This window comes from Octodon degus, unplaced genomic scaffold (genome assembly GCF_000260255.1).
Source record: "Octodon degus isolate 3935 unplaced genomic scaffold, OctDeg1.0 scaffold00115, whole genome shotgun sequence".
NCBI lineage: Eukaryota > Metazoa > Chordata > Mammalia > Rodentia > Octodontidae > Octodon > Octodon degus.
The window spans coordinates 3,754,314-3,760,944 of NW_004524691.1; the positions used below are offsets into that span (position 1 = coordinate 3,754,314).

At 37.9% G+C, this 6,631-nt stretch overlaps 1 protein-coding gene and 1 pseudogene across 5 annotated transcripts in view; both read right to left on the reverse strand.

Annotated features, from left to right (window-relative positions):
• The window catches only part of Veph1 (ventricular zone expressed PH domain containing 1), a 274,142-nt gene that overhangs the window by 205,310 nt on the left and 62,201 nt on the right, over positions 1–6,631 (reverse strand). The window lies entirely within an intron of this gene.
• LOC105743301 lies at positions 1,947–3,632 on the reverse strand (annotated as a pseudogene).

A 6,631-nucleotide genomic window follows, 5' to 3' on the forward strand; every position in this document is an offset into this window, starting at 1 on the left:
CCCCTGTCATGTTTCTTAGCTTTTTTCCTTGTCCTCTCTTCATTGTCCAATCCTCAAGATCTCGTTTTCTTTTAATTGTGTTATACCTTTCTATTTGTATTTCATCTTTTGAGTTCTTATTCTCTGGGGACTATACGATATTTACACGTGTGGGTCTGGTTCATTTCACTTAAGAGTATATCTTCAAGTGGCATCCACTCAAATATAAATGCTTTGAGTTTATCATTCTTTATAGCTGAATAATACTCCATTGTATAAAAGTACCACATCTTTTCCAACCATTCCTCATGTGACGGGCATCTCAGTTGTTTCCAAGACTGAGCTATCACAAATTGTGCTGCTATAAACATAGGTACACATATCATTATGATATGTTTTCAGTTCCTCTGGGAAAATTCCCAGTAGGGGGAAGCTGCCTTGAATGGGATTTCCAGTCCTAGTTTTTTAAGGAGTCTTCACACTGATTTCCATTATGGTTGCACCAAGTTGGGGGAAGTTTTCTTGATCCTCTTTATTTTTCCTGGTCTTGTTATACAGGAGACATACACAAAATGACTCAAGAAAGCAGCATTTACACACATTGAGACTTTCATTAAGTGTGTGGGGGTTATGCTCATATATAAAGATAGTTAATTAAGACCATTAAAGAAAGAAGGCCAGAATTTTCAGAATGTCAATGTTTACATTTAGTGACATGGTGATTCCAGATGAAATTGAGTGCATTTGGATAACAACAAATAATAATTGACTTTTCTATATGCATCCATAAAATTAGTCTCAAGCAAAAAAATAATAGTCTCAAGCATGTCTGACTGTTCAGAGAGTACATGTGTTGGAAATCAGTGTAATTTTTAAAGACAATGTGTCCATCAGTATTTATTTTTAGCAATTTAGCTTAAAGCAATGTACTCTGTTTTCTGCTTACTTTTACTGAAAGCATCTCTTGAAAGGATCAAGACTTTTTTGTTTTTGGTACTGGGATTCAAGGGATCAAGGATTTTTAATGCAATACTCGATTTGTACAGAACATATTAAGTCACTGAATTTAGTTACATGGATACCCTGATCAACTGATGAAAAATGTTACTTTAAGTGGAACAATAGTTGGAATCTGGGACAGGAAACTGGTTTATGACTTGTTTAGTACAACTCTCGCCTGAGCCCCAGGGATCTGTGAAGGGAAAACCTAGAGTAGTCATTTTCAGCTGACTTTGACGGTAATCAAATAATACAAAAATAAATTCAGAAGAATGTTTTGGAGCTTGAAATTGATGAGGACATCAGCTGTAGAAATCCTATAAATTCCATTCATAAACTAATAGATTCTTTTTAATTACAAAATATTTGAAGGCGTCAGACAAATCTGAGTCATAATACAAGGAATACCATTGTGGCCATCAGACAACCTGGCGGAAACTTCATCTGTGCCAGAACTTCTGCCTATCCTATTCTTTTTCTTTTTCCCCCCAGAAAGTTCATTTTAATGTTAGTATTTCTCAGTTTCATGAAAATTTTTCCACTTTAATTATATGTGTATGTATCAATAAATATTTTATACTTGTTATACATGCTTTAAAATTTATGTGCATAGTATATCAATGTGTATAGTATCCCCTCTGCAATATGCTTTGTTCCATTCAATAGTACGTTGAAAGTTTTCTCCAAGAGGTTCTCCTTTTTTCTTTTTTTTATGAAAATGCACTTTATTGGGTCTCAGACTCAGGACAGAGGAAACAGAGTGGACTAAGGCAGGGATGGCAAGGAGGGAGGTGCTGGGCCACCCAGGCCTTGTTTCCCTGAGGACAGACCGAAAGAGGGCCTTGATGCAGCTGCCTGGACCCCCCAGCAGAGGGGTTGGGATATGGGTCAGACTCCTTGGCCCCTGGAAAGGTGTGAGGCCATGGGCTGCTGAGCTTTGCCAGCTGAATACCTGCTTCCTCATTGCTTTACTTTTGGGCCTGCTTGGAGTTGTCCATGAGCTAAGTGCAGGTTTCCTTATGGCCTGCTTGAAGAGTGTGAACTAGAAGTTGGGCAGATAGGTCCAAAGCTTGCCATTGCTGACTGTCTTCTTAAACTGCCCACCATACTTGGTTGCATCCAATGGGACTTCTTCATGGGAGCCCAGGGCCTCCACCACAGCCTTGGCCACCTCCTCGATGGAGACCTCATCTTTCTCACCCACTAAGAGGATAATGGGCTCCATTTTGCTGTACTCCTGCAGAACCCAGATGAAGAGCCAGGTCAGGTCCAGCGAGTAGATGAATTGCCTCTGTGGCTTCCTAGTACCCCACACAGTCAGGTCTGAGACCCTGCTCTTGGCCAGGTGCACTTTGTAGATGAGGCCGGGAAGCACATGGCTATCCTCGATGTTGAAGTTTCATGAGGGCAAAAGACATTGGTAGGAATGACTGCAGTGAAGGTACAGCTGTGCTGCTGGAAGTAAGCCCCATTCTGCACATCATTCTCTTGGCATAGGACTACCCAAAATTGCTGTGCAGAGGCCCATTGTGGATCATGGTCTCATCAATGGGATCGGTAGTTTTCTCAGGGAAGATACAGGTAGACAGGCAGAACACCACCTTGCAGGTGCCTACCTCAAAGGTGGAATGCAGGACATTGTTGCTGATGTGTACATTCTTCTTCCAGAAGTCCAAATTATATTTGATGTTCTGGAATAGTCTCCCACCATTGCAGCAAGATGGATGACATGGGTGGGCTGGATTTTCTGGAACAGGGCTTTGATCTGTGCTGTATCTGTGAGGTCTGCATCTTTGGATGAGACAAGCACCCATTCCTCTCCTGGCAGGCCAACACCTTCTACAACCACCTTCTGGATGTCTTGGCCCACCAGTCCAGAGGCCCCTTCACTAGGATCCTCATGTGACCCTGGAGTTCACCCAAGATGGTTGCACCTGAATCCACCCTACCCACCAGCAAGAGGTTCTCCTTTATTATTTCTCACAGCTATATGATATTTTGTTGAATATAAGAGCAATAATTTATCAATGCACTCTATGGCATTATTATTACTATTATCATTATTATTTACTTTTATTGGCAGGATTGTAATTTTTGTGCTTGACTGTTTGTGGGAAATATTCTCCAGGACAGTACTTGATAATCACCTGGGCCATACTGTGAACCGTACAGATGCTGGTTCACCAGATTGGGAAGAAAACTTGAGAATTTGAGCTTTTAACAAGTAGTGTTTGCCAGGATCACATAATTAAGGAGTAAAGCAGTGGTGGCATCCTTGAGCTGAGTGTCTAGATGTTCCAAAATTTCTTTGTCAAGTGGTTGTATTAGTTTTCTATGACTGCAATAAGTCATAAGCCACAAAGTTAGTGGCCTAAATAATGCAAATTATTAGCTTCTATTTACAGAGGTCAGAAGTTCAACATGAGTCTCAGTGGGGTAAAAGCAGGATGAGGGCAAAGCTGGGGTCCCAAGAGAGCATCGGTTTCCTCAGCATCCCCACCAGCTATAGAGGCCATCCACGTTTCATCTTCAACATTAGCAGTGTGATATATTGCTAGGCCTGCTTGAGTCTTCACATCAAAACGATTGAGACCCTTACAAACGAGATGGGCACTTCTGTTGCTTACAACCTTGTCAATATTCACTCCAGACATTCATTGTCTTTTACTTAACTGATAGAGTACAGAATGATAGATTTTGTGCATGAATAATCATTGCAGCACCACAGGGCAAATTTCCTCACCTGCTACTTTTTATACCATTATACTTATTTTATATCCTTCTTGGATACTGTATACAAATAATAGCATCAGTTTGTTAACTTCTATGAAAAAATAAGTTGGAATTTTTTTCAGATGGAATATATATTTTATTTTTTTTAAGGTTTTTTTTTTCAGAACCAGGGATTAAACTCAGGCCCTTGCGCTTGCCAGGGAAGCACTTATTCTATTGAGCCATCTCCCCGGCCCTTCATGTGGAATATATAGACTAATTTAGGATAATTAACCATCTTTATGAAACTAAGTCTTCTCATTTAAGAACATGGTTTAACTTTCTATCTCTGTAGATATTCTTATGGTTTTTTTCAATAAAGTGTTGTAATATTTCTATCTGTGCCTTTTGTATCTTCAGTTAAATTGATGCTGAGGTATGATAATATCTATTGTTGCTGCAGTATGTATTTTTCCCTTTAAAGAATATTTAAAATTTATCTTCTAATATTAAGGAAGCAATAGATTTTTGTATGCTGGTCTGCCACTTAACAAAACTTACTCAATTCTTTTATTAATAATGTCTTTTTTTGAGTCTTAGGTTTTCTGTGTTGAACAATTATCATGGATTCCTGTGTTTCTTTCCATCTTATGTCCAACTTTATTGGCTGTGACCTCTGATACATCAATGAACAGTCAGGGTCCATAAGTATCCTTATATTATTTTTGTTTGTAAAGAATATGTTTCCAAGGTCTTATAATCACACATATATTTGTTTATATAGATTTCGTTTTTACATTTCATTGACACAAGTAAATTCATGTGTGTTCCTAGTTTGATCATGTGCTAAATATTACCAAATGTTTTTCCTCAACTGTTGATAGGAACATATGATTCTTCTTTTAACAGTTAATAATATGTTATTAGATAGTCCAACACTCAGTGGTTCCTGTAATCTTGAGATAAAATCAACATAGTTATGATATATTTTTATGCATGTATTTTTGGATTTGTTCAGTTAATACTTTATTTAGAGCTTTTGCATCTTGTTCTTAAATGAGACTAGCTGCAATTTTCCTTTTCTGTCCTGTCCTTATCTCTGTTTGGTACCATACTTACTAAACATATAAAAATAATTTGGAACATTCCTGCCCTCTATTCTCAGAAGAAGTTTGTATAGAATGGGGATTATGTGTTCCTTGAATGTTCGGTAGAAATATTCAGGGCTGTCTATATTTTATCATTTCAAAATTCAAATTATGTACTAAATTTCCATATCATTTAGCAGGTTTTCTGGCATTTGAGTGTTCTGTTACAGCAGATGAGTTTACTACTTGTGTTAGGATCTGCCTCCATCGTCCCTGATGTATCAATTTCTTCCTAGAATCCCATCAAGGTTGGTTTTGCTACCTTCTTCCCTTAGCTTCACAGAGTGCTGACTGTAGGTACGCATCACCATGCCTAGCAAGAGCTCCTTGTTATGCATGCTTAAAAAGGATGTTACTATATAATTCTGAGTTATCTTTGGTATAAAATTTTTTAATCATGTTTTATTCTTTTTGGTTATCTTCAATGAATATTACTATAGCTATGCCAGTTTGTTGTATGGCTTTGATTTTTGCATTGTAAAATAGCATTTGCTTTGTTATGTTCTCTTCAATTCTTTCTCTTTTAAGTTTTATAGACATCAACATTTTTTTCTACAGTTTTATGTGTTGCCCTCAAAAATGACATATAGTTTGATTTTAAAATACTTCTATGTGACTACTTTTGCCTCTTAACTAGAAAATATGTTTATTACCATTTATGGTAATTGTATAATTTGGGTTTCTAGACATATTGTGCTGTGCTCTATTGCTCTTACTTTGTCTTTGCTTTTCTTTCTTCTTTCACTGTATTCTATTGAATGAGTCAATGTGTTGGTTTTTTTTTTTTTCTCTCTTCTCTGTTCCTTTCTTGTGAAAATCTATTGCCTTTTGGTTTGGGGAGTCTCCCTTAAAATTATAATAAGGGGGCCAGGGAGATGGCTCAATAGAATAAGCACTTCCCTGGCAAGCCCAAGGGCCTGAGTTCAATCCCTGGTTCTGGAAAAAAAAACACTAAATAAAAATTGCAGAAAATTATAATAAGAATTTTGAATAAAAAAAAAACAATTTTTATAATCTTCCTGAATAACAAAAGGAGTGCATTTTATATTATTTTCTTATGTCTCTCTTCCAGTTCATTAACATTTTCTTCAATTTTGTTTGCCATCTACTCCTTTCAATTAACTTCTTTAAAACATTCTGTAATATTTGATTCTTTAAGTCAGTTTTTACCGTGGCAGATACTATATATTTGATTGCCAATGTGTGAGGGCAAGCCCAAAGCCATAAGCTCTTAAGATATTTATTTATTGTGCTATTAGGGATTGAATCCAGGGCGCTGGCACTGAGCTACATTCCCAGTCCTTTTTATTTTCTGTGACCTTCTTGCAAAGTCCCTAAGCTGCCCAAAGCTGGACTTGCTGTCCTTCCTCAGCACTCCCAGAGCACTGTGATTCCGGCAATGCACTGCCAGGATCAGCCAGGGGTCTCATAAAGGAGTCAGAGGGAGCCAGGCTGGCTTCCTATTGACTTATACCTGCTGAAACTCACTGGGTACTCCAGGAGTCTGGGGTCTCACCTCTAACTTTCATTCAAAAGCTAATTAAACTTCCTTCCCACTAGGCAGTCAACACTTAGTGGCTACGACAATGACCTGATTTTCCTTCACCCCCACTCCATGCGCTCTAGCACTAGCTCTTGAGCTTCCTTGCTGTTCTTGGTTCATTTTCTGGCTCCTGAGTAATTTTCTGTCTTTATTGAGAGCTCATCTGATGTTCTGTTACTATTATTACAGTGTAAACACATTTCACTGTGTTTTATGTAGGAGGGTTTTCAGCTGTTCTAATACTATATAT